Raw genomic sequence first — 19,325 nt, 5'->3', positions numbered from 1 at the left:
TTTTTCCTTTACATTTTCATAGTTAAGATTAACAAAAGCTAATCAATTAGAAATAAAAGTGGAAGTACATATTTAACTGATTATCCTTATATTATTAACAAAACCGAAACAGTTACTGTCGACGCCCCCTTTTTCTAAGAGTCGAAATCGGGTATACGACATTATGAGGACAACTCTATTCCCTTTCGAGAATTGGGTTTTGGAATTTTGAAGAGTCGTCACCTAATGATTGTAGTGCATTAGGACACTTTTAAGAAAGGTTTGAGTTGGAAAATCAGAGGTTGGGTAAGGGCTAGAAATTATCTCGAGGGGAAGGTGTTAGGCATCCCTCAAGATCCACTAGTGTGGTCCCGGCCATGTTACAATTGTGACTTTACAAGTAAACAATCAAGGCTCAAATAAGGACTCGCATATAACATTGCAATTAGGTTGAAAACTTTTGAAGGCAAGTAGAGAGGGCAGAAATTTATGAAAAAAGATTTGAATAGTTTTACAAGAAGAGATGAAAGCAAATAAAGGGAAGGGGGTCCTAGGTGTATGATTATTATGGATCACTTCAATGCAATATCCACTGTCGCACCTCCTTTTTACATACCCGAGAGGGTGCGTAGGGAGTTTTCTCCAATTAAAGGACAGTTGAAACGGGATTTGTTTGTTTGTTTCAGAGTCGCCACCTGGGAATTTTAAGGCGTCCCAAGTCACCGGTTTTAATCCCTAAATCGAGGAGAATATGACTCTGTCTATTTAACAGTCTGCGCACCAGAAATCCGGATAAGGAATTTTGTTAACCCGGGAGAAGGTGTTAGGCATTCCCGAGTTCCGTGGTTCCAGCACGGTCGCTCAACTGTTATATTCGGCTTGATTATTTTGATTTGTAAAATACATTTTTATTGCATGATTTTATTGTTACCGCTTCTATTTAGATTTAAAGACCCTTCTTTGAATCGAATCACGCGTACGTGTATCCGTTTTATATATTATATATATTTTAACGTGAAAAATCGTGTCACGCGTACGTATACACAATGATATTGATAATATAATAATTATTATTTTTTTTGAAATTTTTTATTAATAAAAAAAAGACTAATTCGAAATTGTGCTTAAAATAAAATTAAGAACGTTCGTCGCTCTTGTATAATTAAATATTGAACCGCACATCTCGAGTTATATGAAATTAATATTGATATTCTCCGAAGAGCCCCCTTTTTATTAAATGTTCGTTCGAAGTTGCGCGAACGCATAATCCGAATTGCTTTTAGAAATATAATCAGGTTACGCGAACGCATCCCTAAGCACGCAAAATATTCTTAATAGTAGTATAGATTTTCCATAAATTGTTGAATGTTAACCGCAAATTATATTTTTTGCGTAAGAATTATATTTCTCCAAGCCATTCAAATTTAAAAGGGTAAAAATAAACGTGGGATTAATAATACCATTTTTCCGTAAATACAATATATGCATACCCAAAAAATGAATTGCATATAAAACTAGGAAAGAGAATTAATTTGATAAACAAACTAATAGTTTTCGAAGAAATTATATCTCCTTCTCATCTACTTGTTTTTAGTCCAAAGTTATAATGGTTTGGTTAATGTTTGCAATGGAAGATAAGAGTCAAGTTGATAAGAAAAAAAGAAATATTACAAACTGATTCAATAAAATTGCTTTATATACAACGTAGTTGTTCGTCGGAACCATTCATAATATTTTAACGTCGTAACAAGCTAATCAATTCGTCGGAACCATTCATAATATTTTAACGTCGTAACAAGCTAATCAATTCACCTTTCTTATGGTTATACATATACCCGTTATCTTACCATATATGAACATACAACTTATATCAATCTAAACCAAAATCAGATTTTTTACAAGATATACTAATAATGTAATTTCTTGATACTTCCATTCTACTTTACATTTAGCTAACAATATTACGGGATGTAATTAATGGCCCATTTTATGCCATGTTCCCTACCTTGATATTTCAATCATGACTTCACTTAATGAAAATTCCGAAATAGATGATATTATTACAACGCTTAAACGAACTTTAAGAGGTAACAATTATCTTATATTCATTACGCCAAACGTACTACTATATTAATCAACTGAAACAAAAACCAAATTTTTAACTAATGAACTTGAACGAATGGAAAACAGAATTATAATTCCCGAACTTCATTAATTTGTCATGTTGAAGCTTTTCGTGACATGAATTTACAGATATGTACCTGATATTGGAAGCAAAAGAAAATGAAGATGAGAATCAGCAGCAGTAATAACAGTACAACCGCAACAACTGCCCAGCAACAGTAACAACCCAGTAACAGACCGGTGGAGTAGTAATCCAAAAACAAATGCTTCCAACTTTTATGAAACAACAACAATTAATGCTGATTTCAAACAAAGAAAGAAAGCAGTAGATTTTTTCGGAATTTTTCTCTCTTCTATTCTCTGTCCGTTTTTTCTCTCTATCTGTGTGTGTATTTTTTCTCTCGTATCTCTTTCTATATTCTCTTCTTTTTATCTTCTTCTCTGTCTTGTGTTCAAGACTTCACATATATAACACATCCCATAAACCTTTCAATTAATTAAAATCCATACTTTTTCTCTACCCAACCCATTATCTTTCCACTCATTTCTATTACATTAAATAAACATATCACACCACCCCATTATATTTTGTCCCCCATGCTTCATTTAAAATAATGCAAGATTCCCCTTTAAATTAAATCTTGTCCCCCCTTTATATTAAACAACTATATCACAACCCACCCCATTTCATTTTGTCCCCCATGCTTCAAATAAACAATTTCAAAATGTACAATTCCTAAACTACCCCTCACGACCTTACTGAAATTACCAAACTACCCCTGAACGTACTACAAATTACCAAACTACCCATCAGCTATAACACATCAATTAATCAAACTTAACCAAAATATAGACAATATGATCAATTTCTAACAATGTTCAAACAACAATATGAACACGGATGAACATCATAACAACAATATCACATGAACACGATTTTAACAACAATTCAACAACCAAATCACATGAACACAAATTGAACAACAAAGAACAACTAAAATTTGATTGAACACTATTTTAGCAACAAACAATCCTATTTTCGGATTCAACAACAACAACAAACAAAGTATGAAGATTTCTAAATTCAATCATATTGAACTTAAAATCAATTCTAACAACATTACAACCAACAATTCCTATATTAAACTTTATGAGACAAATTCAAGAAATAATCACAAATGGTAAACAAGAAATCAAGCTATACAAATTTCGGATTCAAGAACAATCCAAACAAAGTATGAACATGAATGAATCTATTTTAAGCAACAAACATGACGGATTCTAACGATTCAAACAACATTAATATTTTCTGAAAAATGCATAACACATGAAACAAATTGAAGAAATAATTAATTAAATTTCAATTTGAATCTAACAAACATTAAACCAACAAATATTCACTTAAACAACAATACAAACATGAAATAAACATGAAAAATAACTAATTAATCCTTCATTTGAAATCTGGAAAAATAATTTAACAAACAACACATGAACATGAACAAAACCAAAATCAAATATCTAAACATAAACATGAACAAAACAAACATTCGCCGATTTTAGATTCGAAAATATCAAACAAAATGCGGACAAAATAAAATTCAAAAAAACTACTAACCGGACTGAAACGAAGAGTGTATGGACTGACTCGACGACGAACACGAACCTATGAAGTTGACGCAACGCCAAAGCAGTAGCCATGGCGCGGGCAGCCGCGAATAAAAGTCGAAGGTAACGCAGCGGCAACAACAGTCGAAGGTAACGCAGCGGCAACAGCAGTCGAAGGTATCTGGACGGCGAGGTTGAATGAAGCTGAAGCAGCAGCGCAGAACGGGGGAGCTGGAGGATGAAGCAATAGCCGAAGAAGATGAAACAGCAGCTCGGAGGAAGGAGGAGAAGCAGCGGCGTCGGAGGGTTGTTTGGACGTGACTGCGTTCGGATAACGCAGCAGCTGCTGCTTGACGATGGTGAGGAAGATGAAGCGCGACGGGATAGTGACGACGTAGCAGCAGCTGCGACGAGCAGCTGGGGACGAGGGTGATGGTTTGGGTCGTTTGGTCGTCGACTGGTTATGGCCGTAGATGGTGTTTGGACGGTGTTTGGGTGGTGTTCGACGAAGGGGGGGAGCTGGTGGTTGACGGGGCTAGTGAATGGCAGCCATGGGGGGGCAGCCATGACTGCTTGAGGTTGGGGGTCGTTTGGGGAGAAGACGAGAGAGAGAGGAGGGGGGGAAGGCGGATGACTTAGTTTTTAGGTTTTAGGGTTATTTTTTTTTTTAATTTTTGTTTTGTTTTGTAAAATGCAAGACAAAGGGGTTTGGATCTTTTGGGTTATGGACTGGGTCGACCCAGTTCTAAATGGACTGGGTCGTAGGGAAGATTGGGCAATTTTTTGGGCCTGTGGCTTGAAATTGAAGAAGAGGCCTAATTCCGACTTTCTTTATATTTCCGCTCTCTTTTCTTCTTTTATTTTTTCTAAAACTAAATTATAAAAATACTTAAACTATTATTAAGAACTAAATTAAGTTATAAAAGCGCAAATTAACTCCCAATAACAATTAACGCACAATTAAGTGTTAATTAAGCATAAAATTGTATATTTGGACATTAAATGCTAAAAATGCAAACGATGCCTATATTTGTAATTTTTAATTTTTGTAAAACAAATTTAATTACTAACAATTGTAGAATTAAATCCTATATGCAAAATGCGATATATTTTTGTATTTTTTATTAATTTAGCAAATAAACATGCATAGATAAATACAAATAATTATTCAAAATATCACAAAATATCACAAAATTGCACACCAAGAAAAATTACTTTATTTTTGAATTTTTTGGGAGTAATTCTCATATTGGGCAAAAATCACGTGCTTACAGCTGCCCCTCTTTGCCCGAAGACACGAAGGGTTTTCGTGCAAAGATAAAGCGAGCGATTTTTGCCCATCCGAGTACTCCGTGTGAAGCATTTTTTTTTTTGAAAAAGATTTGACCGAACCTTTGCTTCAAAGGTTTCCTACATATCCTGGGCTAAACAGGAATCAGGTCAATGTAGTTCGGGAAATTTTGGTAGCTGGGACTACCGTTGGACTGCAATGTTACTGTTGTTGCATGCTATTACTACTGCTTACCGATCTCCTTGTTACACCGTGCTTAAAAGAAAACAAGAAGCTAGGCTAGAGTACAATTTGTTTTTGTTGCCTTTCTTCCTTGTCTGCTTGCATTTCTTCCGGTGCTTTTCTTCTTTTGACACATGCACTTGAGTTTGTGCTGTGACCTCTTGTTGCAACCTTCTGCTTCCCGGTGCCGGGGAATTTTATTGTTTCCTGCTGGGGATTCCTATTGTAACCCTCTGTTTTATTGTCCTCTGACTTGATCTTGAAATGTATGCCTCTGTTATCTGGGCGGGCTCCCAACTTCAATACTTGAAAATTAAAGACTTGAAATGTATGCCTCTGTTATCTGGGCGGGCTCCCAACTTCAATGCTTGAAATGTAAAGACTGAAATGTATGCCTCTGTTATCTGGGCGGGCTCCCAACTTCAATGCTTGAAATGTAAAGACTGAAATGTATGCCTCTGTTATCTGGGCGGGCTCCCAACTTCAATGCTTGAAATGTAAAGACTGAAATGTATGCCTCTGTTATCTGGGCGGGCTCCCAACTTCAATGCTTGAAATGTAAAGACTGAAATGTATGCCTCTGTTATCTGGGCGGGCTCCCAACATCAACAACAACTTTTAAAAATAAGCGCCATTCCTCTCTTCAGGAGGGCTCCTGACTTCAACAACAACTTTGAAAATAATCGTCATTCCTCTCTTCAGGCGGGCTCCTGACTTCAACAACAACTTTGAAAATAATCGACATTCCTCTCTTCAGGCGGGCTCCTGACTTCAACCCATACAACGCCATTTCCTTTTCTTTAGGCTGGCAAGATTTCAACAACTTTTAAAAATGCCTTTCCTCTCTTCAAGCGTGCTCCTGACTTCAACAACAACTTTGAAAATAATCGTCATTCCTCTCTTCAGGCGGGCTCCTGACTTCAACAACAACTTTGAAAATAATCGTCATTCCTCTCTTCAGGCGGGCTCCTGACTTCAACCCATACAACGCCATTCCTTTCTTTAGGTTGGCAAGATTTCAACAACTTTTAAAAATGTCTTTCCTCTCTTCAGGCGGGCTCCTGACTTCAACAACAACTTTGAAAATAATCGCCATTCCTCTCTTCATGCGGGCTCCTGACTTCAACCCATACATCGCCATTCCTTTCTTTAGGTTGGCAAGATTTCAACAACTTTTAAAAACGTCTTTCCTCTCTTCAGGCGGGCTCCTGACTTCAAACCATACATCGCCATTCCTTTCTTTAGGTTGGCAAAATTTCAACAACTTTTTTTAAAAATGTCTTTCCTCTCTTCAGGCGGGCTCCTGACAACAACTTTGAAAATAATCGCCATTCCTCTCTTCAGGCGGGCTCCTGACTTCAAACCATACATCGCCATTCCTTTCTTTAGGTTGGCAAGATTTCAACAACTCTTTAAAACGCCTTTCCTCTCTTCAGGCGGGCTCCTGACAACAACTTTGAAAATAATCGCCATTCCTCTCTTCAAGCGGGCTCCTGACTTCAAACAATACATCGCCATTCCTTTCTTTAGGTTGGCAAGATTTCAACAACTTTTAAAAATGCCTTTCCTCTCTTCAGGCGGGCTCCTGACTTTAACAATAACCTTTTTTAAAAATGCCTTTCCTCTCTTCAGGCGGGCTCCTGACAACAACTTTGAAAATAATCGTCATTCCTCTCTTCAGGCGGGCTCCTGACTTCAAACCATACATCGCCATTCCTTTCTTTAGGTTGGCAAGATTTCAACAACTTTTTAAAACGCCTTTCCTCTCTTCAGGCGGGCTCCTGACAACAACTTTGAAAATAATCGCCATTCCTCTCTTCAGGCGGGCTCCTGACTTCAAACAATACATCGCCATTCCTTTCTTTAGGTTGGCAAGATTTCAACAACTTTTAAAAATGCCTTTCCTCTCTTCAGGCGGGCTCCTGACTTCAACAATAACCTTTTTTAAAAATGCCTTTCCTCTCTTCAGGCAGGCTCCTGACAACAACTTTGAAAATATTCGTCATTCCTCTCTTCAGGCGGGCTCTTGACTTCAAACCATACATCGCCATTCCTTTCTTTAGGTTGGCAAGATTTCAACAACTCTTTAAAACGCCTTTCCTCTCTTCAGGCGGGCTCCTGACAACAACTTTGAAAATAATCACCATTCCTCTCTTCAGGCGGGCTCCTGACTTCAACCGATAAATCGCCATTCTATTCTTCAGGGGGCTCCTGACTTCAACCATTTTTTTTTCAAAAGTGCCATTCCTTTCTTTGGCTGGCACGATTTTAACAACCCCCTTTTTTTTAAAGAAAATGCCTTCTTCTTTAATTCTTCATCCTCATTCTCCAGGTGGATGCCTGATTTCTTCTTAAATTCTTCATCCTCGTTCTCCAGGTGGATGCCTAATTTCTTCTTCAATTGTTTCATCCTCATTCTCCAGGTGGACGCCTGATTTCTTCTTCAATTCTTTATCCTCGTTCTCCAGGTGGATGCCTGACTTCTTCTTAAATTCTTCATCCTCATTCTCCAGGTGGACGCCTGACTTCTTCTTTAATCCTTCATCCTCATTCTCCAGGTGGATGCCTGACTTCTTCTTCAATTTTTTTTTCAAATTATCCTAGGAGAAAATTCATCAGACTAGGATTTGATATCTTATCTTAGGAGAAAGATTCATTGGACTAAGATTTGATATCTTATCTTGGGAGAAAAATTTCATCGGACCAAGATTGTGACTCTAGGAGATAAATCGTCAGACTAGGTTCATTTTGTTGTGATCTTAGGAGAAAGATTCATCCGACTAAGATTTTATCTTGGGAGAACAATTTCATCAGACCAAGATTTTGACTCTAGGAGATAAATCGTCAGACTAGGTCCATTTTGTTGTGATTTTAGGAGAAAGATTCATCCGACTAAGATTTTATCTTGGGAGAACAATTTCATCAGACCAAGATTTTGACTCTAGGAGATAAATCGTCAGACTAGGTCCATTTGTTGTGATCTTAGGAGAAAGATTCATCCGACTAAGATTTTATCTTGGGAGAAAAATTTCATCAGACCAAGATTTTGACTCTAGGAGATAAATCGCCAGACTAGGTCCATTTGTTGTGATCTTAGGAGAAAGATTCATCCGACTAAGATTTTATCTTGGGAGAACAATTTCATCAGACCAAGATTTTGACTCTAGGAGATAAATCGTCAGACTAGGTCCATTTTGTTGTGATCTTAGGAGAAAGATTCATCCGACTAAGATTTTATCTTGGGAGAACAATTTCATCAGACCAAGATTTTGACTCTAGGAGATAAATCGTCAGACTAGGTCTATTTTGTTGTGATCTTAGGAGAAAGATTCATCCGACTAAGATTTTATCTTGGGAGAACAATTTCATCAGACCAAGATTTTGACTCTAGGAGATAAATCGTCAAACTAGGTCCATTTTGTTGTGATCTTAGGAGAAAGATTCATCCGACTAAGATTTTATCTTGGGAGAAAAATTTCATCTGACCAGGACTTTTTATCCTAGGAGAAAAATGTAGTAAAGATCAATGATTTGAGAAACTTACCTTCGTAATTTCTTCTTTTCTTTTCTCCTTCCTTTGCGCTGCTTTGTTATTGCTTGCTGGGGATAATACCACTGTGGGAGTCTCCTTTCTTCCCCTCCTTCAAATTTGTTTTTGGTTTTTTTTTTCTTCAACACTGCTGGGGATAAAAGTGTTATCTTCTTGGGATAACGTTGTTGAGGATAACGCTGCTGGGGAATTTTATCCCTTCAAATCGATGCTTCATTCTTTTGGAAGCTGTTGGGGATGATAATGACTCTTTGCTTTTCTGAGCACAAGTGTTATCCCTTTATTCTGTCTGCTGGGGATAACTTCCTCCATTGGAAACTTATTATGTTGGGGGAAACCCTGGTTCAAAGACCACTTCCTTGGTGCTATTTTTATTCTTCCCCAAATGGGTACCTGATTTTCCAGAAAATTTTCTAACTGAAAAGAAAATTTTCTGCCCCAGTTTGACAATCTTTCTTGTGGCATGCATTTCCGACATCAATGCCACTTCCTTTACCTGTTTCAATTTAAACAAAATTTGTTAGTTTAAAACGCGGTGGTTGGTTGTGATACTCCCACTGGGATGATTTTCCCTTTTCCCTTCCTTGCTCTGCATTCCACAACTTGTTGAGGATGATATTATTTGCTGGGTCCTTTTCTGCTGGGGATATTCCTCTTCTTTCGTGGCATGGCTCGGAAACTTGCATTTTCCCGACCTTTTAGTCTCGCATGAATTTCCCAAATCATGCTTATTGTTTCTCTTGTTTTGTCCACGGGCTCTGGTCTTGAGGTTTAATAACCTTTGATTTCGGAAAGGATATCCCTCTTGACACTCGTCAATCCTTTTGCTGGGGATATCTTTCTTGACACTGGCCTTGCGCTTGTTCCTTCCTGACTATATCACTTGGATGTACTAGTCAGATCTTATCTTGGAAAGCTGATGGTCTACTTTGAAGTCATTTCCCACTGGTCTTGACCAAACAGACTCTACTGGGGAAATTTCTATGAAAGGAAAAGATAAAAGGGAACAGAATAAAAGACAAAGGAAAAAATGACTCTTTAACAAAAGAAACTATAAATAAAACCTATCAAATGAAAACACTGACTCTAAAGGTCATGACATGCATATGTGGCCTATCCTTCGACATCAATCGTCTTTCAAGGTCTTCCCTTGACTATCCCCCATCTGATTCCCAATCTTATTTGACTTGTAGTGCCCGAAGGGTTTTCACTATCAAGCCTCTCTCATTTTGGGTTTTCTCTCAGCTTTCATCGCCTTATGGTGTCCGTGAAGATTTTCACCGATAAGACTCTCTCATTTATATCACTTTCCAGCTGGGGATTTGGAGTGTTGTCGGTATGATTCTCTCTACTGGAGATTAGAGTTCTTTCTGTTGTGGAACAGAATGTTATGTTCGTCAGTAAGATTCTCATTTTTCTGACTTGGCATCTTTTGCAGACTGATCAGAAGGTCTTTCTTTGGACCGTAATGTGGGTTTTGGATAGGCTAGAAATAAAGGGTATTAAAGGCTCAAAAAAACAAAATAAATTTGGGGTTCAAAATTACAACCTTCGAAATCATATTTGTTTACAACAAGCGCAACCCTTGCCCCGGTTTCTTGCTTGGGGATTATTTATTATTATATTTTTTTAAATTTTTTTTTGTTACACTATGCACACCATGCACACTATGCACCCTATGCACCCTATGACCGAGCCGTGAAGCGCCTACGTATCCTCTTTGAGGAATCAGGTCAAACGTAGTTCCCAATTCCTCTTTTTCATTTGACTTTCTTTTTTTTCACTTTTCTTTCGTTGTTGTTTTTTTTTTTGATTTTTTCTTTACCTTCCAGGCTCGTATTTCCTAGTCATTGCTATTGATTCCGAACGAGGGGTATGAAAGAAAATAAATAAGGCTCAAAAGGGGTAACGAAGGATAAAGTGTTTAGGTAGCAGAACAAAATGCCTTCGTCATTCCAGTCTTCAAAACATGCCAAGTGCAAATAACACAATTGAACATAGATTTATAGTCTCTTCCGATGGTGCTGGACTTGACAATTATGTTAAACACTTGCTTTTTCATTTGTCATTTCTAAAGCACTGCTGGGCGACACTCTCACTCTCATGCACGACCCTCATGCCAATTTGGCGAATCTTGCATTTAACGGTTTTCTTTATGTTTTACTTGCCCCAGTTCCACATGGCTCGGGTTTCAAATAATATCAAACTGTTCTTATTTCCCTTAAATGCTTTGATCACCTCTCCAGGATTTTATGATTAACTTTAAAGACTAGGCCCAAACTGTGTGCGCATGTCATGTCCCTAGAATCGGCATTGAACGAAAATGACAAAAGGACTAAATAAAAAGATGACTGGAAATAATAAAAGACCGGCTTTTGTATTAGACTTCCGGCGAAATGGTTAGAAAAACAAACAAAACAACCAGAATAAAATCTTAACACAACATCAACGAGACTTAAACAAACTGATACGACAAAAATGGAAAGATAAGAAGGTTTGACACAAGACAATATTCGGATTACAACCCTAAGAATAATCCGGATAACAGAAATGACAACAAAATAAACCACCAACAGCTTCTCTCTTGCTAACCAAGGAACGGAGCGTCCTCCCATTTTATCAAAATTGGCATCTTAGCCACTAAGCTTTGCATTAGTATTGCCAAGACCATTATCAGCTTCCATATCATCAACCTCCGTCAACAAGTTCTCGATAGGGTTTGAGTGCTCCATGTTACTGTTATCGATCACAATCCGCCCTTCTTGGATCATTTTCTCTACTTCCCTTTTCAAATTACGACAACTCTCAATGTTGTGCCCTATGACATTGGAGTGGTACGCGCATTGCGCTGCCGGATCAAAGTTTCTTGCATGTGGATCTGGAGTATATGCGGGGAGCGGCTCAATCAAGCCAGCATGCTTTAGCCTTTCAAACAGACTTGCATAAGATACTCCGATAGGGGTGAGAGCCTTTCCTCGTTTCAGCAACCTTTCGTTCCTAAATGCTTGATTGGGCCGGAAACCTGATCCAGGGGGCTTCCGGTAGGCTTGTGAGGGTGGATAGGCCTTCTGTGGAGCTGGGTATTTGGAAAGTGAAGCCCATCTTTGGGAACCTCGTGGAGAGAAGTAGCATTGGGGAGGGGAGTAGCGTGGACGAGTGATGGAGCTACTCGGGTAGCTAGGAAAGCTGTCATAAGTGGGTTGGGATGGAGAGTATGGGGGATGGGTAATGCCAGAGTTTGAAAAGCTTGGCGGTGGTGGGGGTGGTGCTTTCCCAGTTATCCATGCCTGATACATGTCTGCCACATGTTGTCTAAGCATTTTCACTTCTTCTACCAACCCGTTGTTCTGTTCGACCAATTGTTGTCGGTCATCAGTACCGACCCATCCTGTTTTGATGTTCTGTGTCATTTGCTTTGCAGGGAGGAGTTACCACAACCAACCACTTTTCTATATATGAACACAACAAAAGGAAGCCAGCACATTAGTGTCAGGGCATTTGACAGATAATCATATATTAGAGATGCAATGCACCTAAGCAGTTAAACTGTTCTATCAGAAATGCGATGCACTTGCGCTTTCCTTTATTTTTCTTTCTTCCCTTTTTTTTCTTTTTCAGTGGTGGTCAAATCTTATAGAGATTGCCTACGTATCATGACCCCGCATGAATCAGACCTTGCGTAGGGGACCTAGCCCATAATAATCCGAGCCCACCACACATGGGGGACACGCGTGGGGAACACGGGCGGAACCCCACACACGGGGAACCCCACCACGTATAAACAACTACATGTATAATTTTAACATGACAAATGTAGTAGTACTACATTACTACTACATGTATAAACAACTATTAAGACAAACTAAAATAATTAACACCTTTCAGAATATAGTAGTAATGTTAAAATTATAGTAGTAATTTTAATTCCGCGGAAAAGTACTCGTTTCATCAAATAAGTTCAATCTACAACTCATGACCTCGCAAAGTGGCGAAATGTAGTTATTTTAGCCTTATCTTTTTTTAAATAAAAAAATAAAATAAAATAAAATAGAATGAGACGAGCCTCGACAAACAAAAATGCACAAGCTGCGGGGCCCTCGTTAAATGTATATATTAAAGTACGTAGTTTCCAGGACGGGCCGTTTAGCAAATTTCGCGGCCTTCCCAGAATAATAACACGATAGTCGCTTTAGGCGCGTGCTTAATAATTTACTCTCTTAAACTTGGGTGTGCATTTCATGCGACTCAAATCCAAATCTCAAAACATTGAATAAAAATGTGTTTCGGATTGCGGGTGCATTTCATGTGACGTAATCCCAAGACGTGTTTTAAACAATGTTCACATTCTTGTAAAAAATAATAATTATTATTATGAAAGCGGTAAAAAGATAAAATTTGCACATAAGTTCATATTTGTATAAAATCAGATAATCAAGCCAAATATAATAGTTGAGCGACCGTGCTAGAACCACGGAACTCGGGAATGCCTAACACCTTCTCCCGGGTTAACAGAATTCCTTATCCGGATTTCTTGTGCGCAGACTGTAATATGGAGTCATTCTTTTCCTCGATTCGGGATTAAAATTGGTGACTTGGGACACCCTAAATCTCCCAAGTGGCGATTCTGAAATAAATAAATAAATCCTGTTTCGATTGTCCTTTAATTGGAAAAAACTCCCTTGTCCCCTCGCGGGGGCGGAAAAAGGAGGTGTGACACACATTACGAATTATAATAGGGAAATCAGGTCTCCAATGGCAATCCCTACGAACAATAGAGATCAGACCTTCGGTGATTTGTAAAGGATAAATATCAGCACGATCTAAGGAAGACATAGAAGAAACTTGGTTTCTAATCGATTATCTATCAGTGTAGAAAGATAGTTCAGCAGGGACAATTTCCTCTACCAAAGGCTCACGAATGGGTTCATTAGAGTCTTTACTTCTAGATGAAGATCTATGGAAAAGAGAACCCATAGTTCTAGAAGGTGGAGTAGAACTCACTGGAGGTATAGAAAAACCCCGTATAGATGAAGATCCTAAACTACGTAAGCTTCCTCCTATTCTGCTTCTAATAGGAGCAAGAGGAAGGTCATCAACAATGGGGACTCTTCGAGGGTTAGGGTTTGAAGAAGACATAGCAGTACGATGAAGAAGAAAACAAGGGTGAATATTCTAAACTTTTTATGAGAAAGACAAAGACGAAAGCTATATTTATACTCAGAAGCAACAGTCAAAGAAAAGGTGTAATGATGGAAATGTCATGATGGAAACTGACGCTTCGTAATTGGTAAAGCCGCAAAAAAGCCCTAAAAGACGCTGCAAAATTGCAGAACCAATCAGAAGATGCCACGTGTCATAAGCATTAAATGAAAGTGACATATCAAGCATCAGTTCCAGAGAAGGTATAATGGCGGCAAAAATTCCCGCTTTAATGAGATTCACTTCCCAAATATTCTATTGATGAATAAATGGCAAGTGGGGGGACTATCTGTATAGGAAAAAATCAAATTCATGTATTGAATTAATTATGAGGTGACATGTCATGACACGTGGACTGGTAAAGGAATGACAGTTGGCAAAGAATAGTTGAAAAGGCACGAGCTTCAGAAGGCACGGGCAAAGATCCAAGAAAACCAGAAGGGATAGGTGCTCGGACCTCTTGATATTCTGAAGATGCATCAGAAGAATAAACCTAAATAGCAAAAGGAGTATAGATACGTATTATTGGTAATTAATAGGCATTAATTACGGAAAACATTATAGAATCTGTATTGAATTAGTTACGATTACCAATTATAACGGTACATTAAATTCCATTAATTATCTATAATGACTCCATTATGAAAGGAGAAAAATGTATTACTTAGAAATAGCTATAAAAGGTGAGGAATGAACATTTGTAAGGACACGAAATACTACTGGAATATACTGATTTACTTTGCTTTCTATTCAGTTATTATTTACATCAATTATTCCTATTTCTACTTAATTATCAGTAACCCAAGTTCTTTTAAAAATAAGCTTTGACTGAAATCCCTATTTTTGGTTAAACAATGTGACTTAGTTCAATATGAATTAATAATCAAGAAATGTGAAGTAGAAATGAAAGATAAAAGTGAATCAAACCAATAATACTTAACAGTGATGACCTCGAGACAGTGACCTCGAGGTGTCTTAGGGCAGTAAGAATAGTTAAGTAATCAAAATAAAGTAAGAACAATGGAGCTAAAGGACAATGCTGATGAACAGTAATAAGGTAGAGAGCATATTCTTTGCTTAGTAATGATAATGTGTCTTACAAATGATTGGGGTCCCCTTTATATAATAAGGGAGCCCTAAATTTTTTCATTTCCAGTAAGGAATATTCTTGGTACAACTATCTAACTACCTACGGAATAGTACAATCATATTCCGGGATTTGCGCCATGACTTTGGGCATGTGGCAGGAATATAACTCGTCCTGGTACAAATCCCCAATGGAACTATTTCGGGGTCGAACACACTCGACCTAGGTATGCATTGTACTTCGCCTTCGAACTCGGGCCTGGTCCCTCGAACTCGAACTTGATCTCGTCTGGACTTCACACTCAGGACGGTGCCCCGAGCCTATAAATCAGAGGTTTATGATCTTGACCGTATATAGATAGTCCCACATTTCATAGAATAAGATGATAAGAAACGATTTGAACCTCAATTTTCTCGAACCTCTCACGATGATGTCATGCTCATAACGTAGGCGCTTGAAGTGATCGGAAATGTCATGTCAGCATCCTTCCCCAAAACATCAAATGCGTTCCAGCATTGGTCGGCCACTTGCGCCGCCGACTCCGTCGTCGACTTTCTATAAATAGGAGGCTGCAAAAAACTGTACTTATCGAATCTATGATCACAAGGTCACATGGCCGCAATTTTACCAGTTATGCCAAGGCTCCCTTTTTCAAAGCTTCGACTCGAGACAACGAGAGAAGGGTGCCGAATCCTTCATGTATCAAAAAATATGCGAATTTTACATTGCTGCTCATATATCTTAACTTCAACCTGGTGTGACACTTCATTCCTTTTGCTTTCCATGGAATGAGGTGGCACTATCATCTACTAACTTTTGCATCCCACACCGGAATAATGTTCCAAGGATGAACACTCTTGGATCGTTGCTCGTGCATCCTGCAAATCTTTTGGTTTTTCTTGTGATAGAAGGTGAAGCTACATCTTCTGGTCTTCCCTTATGATCTCTTTCTTTTGCTATTCTTTTTTAACGGATCTTGGCCCAAAATCCAACGGAATGCTCAATCTCAGCTGCTGAAGAGATAGTTACATTTATCGAGGGCCTTCTGCCCCAAATCTCTTCGGGCACACAAACGTCTCCAAAGATTAAGATGGGGTCCCCGGGAAGGAGGTTCCCGAAGACGACGCTCTCGAGGACGTGGTTTTAAAAGTAGATTAGGTCCTTGGCTTTTATTTTTTGCTTCTTTGTTCATGGGTAAGTACCCTCCGGGGATGTTGCACTTATATTTTGTAACCGTCTCTTGTAAATATAAAAGGATCCCTTTGTCTCGCTGTTGGCTCGTGTTGAATTTCATTCCGTTTTTACTTTGTGGAAAATCTGATTGTATAACTTTTAGCGACTAGTCCAAATATCGGACTCTGGATATAATAAACCTTTAGGTTTTTTAATCGATCAATATAATACCTCTTAAGGTTCTTGTTGGTCTTCGAGATAAGCTTAAATTGATTTGGTGCAAGCTCGGGACATCGGGACTCCCTAGTCGGAGTTGAGTGAGCGCAAGGTCTTGAATTTGAAATAAAGCTTGTCATTAGGCTTCGTGGATAATCACCTAGTGAGAATTTTCCCAAGTTCGGGTAGCCCTTGGTCTTAGTAATCGATCGAGTATTTGCTCGAACTTGAAATAGAGTTAGCGCCTAGGCTTTTTTTTATAGTCCCCGAGTGAGAATTTTTCCGAACTCGGGTAGCCATCGGGCTTATTTGTCGAGTGAACACTTTGCTCGATCTCGAGATAGATTGATAAAAAATGAATTAATCCTCGACGCCTCGATCCTGATGTCAATCTTGTGACGTCAGTAGCTGAAGTGACTGAAAGGTTGCTTTGTAGCTTAGAGAGAGATTATATAGAGAAGTCAGAGATTTGTGTTTTGTTTTGTTTTGTCCTTGTTGTTGCAACTTGCAATAAGGTCTAGGTCGACGTCTTGTCTTGTAGTCTATTAACATTGAGGTACATTTATCCAAGAACAAATAAAGTAATATTGAAGTATCTAAGAGCAAGCCTATTAGTTGAAATGACAAAGGTAGGTATAAAATTTTGGGAGTTATTTATGCTCCCGTTTGGCCATTGATTTTGGCTACTATTTTTCAAGTTAAATTCTTTTTTCAACTTCCCAAAAATTGATTTATGACATTTTTTGGATAAAATTTTTTTTTTCCACATACAAAATTTAACTTCTTTTTTTCAAATAAAATGCATGTCCAAACACAACTTCAACTTTCAAATATATTTTTTAACATAACTTCAAAAACTCTTTTTTCAAGTTTTAATTATACATATGTTCAACTATGTATTCATTTCTAGTTATGTTTATCATGCATTTCATAAGTGAATTTCATACTTATCTTCATGCAAACATATATACTATAAAAGATATATTATTCCTAAATACAACATGTGATACGAGATCATTACATTGCAACTGTACCTTATTATTTTTAAATTTTGGACTTCACCAAAAATAATTAAGGAACTAATGATATGCAATAAATAAATAAAGTTGAAAAAATTAAACTTGACTCAAGACACATTATGGAAGTTAGCAATAGCATTATTCTCATATTGAAGTGTTTGTCTCCCTATACAATCATAGACTCTCGGGATAATTCATATTTCAAGACTAGCTATTTCTTTAGAGCTGAATTAAGTTTAAAATATATTTCTTCATCTGAGCGTGCAGGGCTGTTACAATTAAGCAGCGGCTGAGGAAGAGCATTAGCCGCGGGTTCGAACGAACTCAATAGCTTTTATTTAAATCTTATATTTGTATTAGAAAATACATAAAATATATATAAATATTTAATTACGAACCCAATAAATAAGATAAAATTTGAGTTTGTGATTAATTGAGAATTTATAAACATCCAATCCTAGCTTCATCTCTAGTGGTAGGGGTGTACATGGACCGGGTTGGTTCAGTTTTTATCAAAACCAAATCAAACCAACTATATCGGTTTGGATTGGTTCGGTTTTATCGGGTTTTCGGATTTTTTTTGTTACGTGAATATTATTTCAATCTTACTTTGTTAAAATTATAGATAAAGCTTTGATAAGTGAATATATGTTTAGTAAATATGAAAAAAAAAATTGACAAACATATGATCTATTAAAATATTCTAATGATAGAATTTTTTTAGTAACACATGATAGTTATTTTCTTAGTCGTCTAACAATAACTTTTCGTTAATTTACGCTTTCAAGATTAATACATGAGAGGATCCCAAATATTTCTATATTTTCTAAAAAATCACTATAAAGTCTTTAAAATATAAATAAAATTTATATATTTATATATCGGTTTGGTTCGGATTTTTTTACTCAATACTAAACCAAACCTAGTTGGATTTTTTAATCGGTTTGATTTGATTTTTCGGTTTGGTGCGATTTTCCGATTTGGTTTGAACACCCCTATCTGGTGGTAAGGTGTCCCACATTTGTTGAGGGATGGATGGTACTATGGTCTTGGGCAAGAGTTGGAGTCACTCGGCCACCAATTATCAACATTTGGCCCATTGTTTCCCGTTAAAACAATTCGCCCCAAGTTGATCTATTTGTCAAGTGGCCATGTAACGACCTTGTTTTTTGTTTTTTTGGGGGGAAATTCCTAGGAAACTCGCAGCCGCCACACTTCGGGTGCGCACTGAGTAATTTGCTCAGTATATATTAGCTTGCAAATCACACAGGAGATATAAACCGTATTAGATATGTCCGGTGCGATAAGCTCTGACCGAGGAGACTATTGGTGAGGGGAATCCATTTCAGGTCTCCCATGTGAGAAATCACTCACCCGACTAACTCAGCCAACTCTGGCAGGTGTGGCTTCAAAGTAAGTCTTTTGTGAAGGCTTTCTTTTTGTCATTTTTCTCCCTCTTGTTCTGACAGTTGCACGAGACATTATTATTTAAGTTCTATAAATAGGGGAGAAACATTATTTCCCTTTTCACATCAAAAACTTGAAACTCCAAATAGCTCATCAAAATGTTTTCCAAAACTAATCTTTTTCTTTGCCTTTCTTTGGCTATTTTGGTAATAGTAATATCCTCACAAGTTGATGCAAGGGAGATGTCTAAGGCGCCTGCTTCAATAACCCAAGGTTTATTTACTTCTTCACTCTATTACTTGTAGTTATTTTCACTTTTAATATTTTGAGTCAGTAAACGGATGTTATAAATGTTTAAATATTCAGGTAACATTTTGCTTTGAATTTTTTGATCTTAAATATATCATAATATTTTATACAGAAGTCTCATTAATGAAAAAAATCGGAATT

This window comes from Nicotiana sylvestris, chromosome 1 (genome assembly GCF_000393655.2).
Source record: "Nicotiana sylvestris chromosome 1, ASM39365v2, whole genome shotgun sequence".
Lineage (NCBI taxonomy): Eukaryota > Viridiplantae > Streptophyta > Magnoliopsida > Solanales > Solanaceae > Nicotiana > Nicotiana sylvestris.
Note: the sequence above shows the minus strand (reverse complement) of the source record.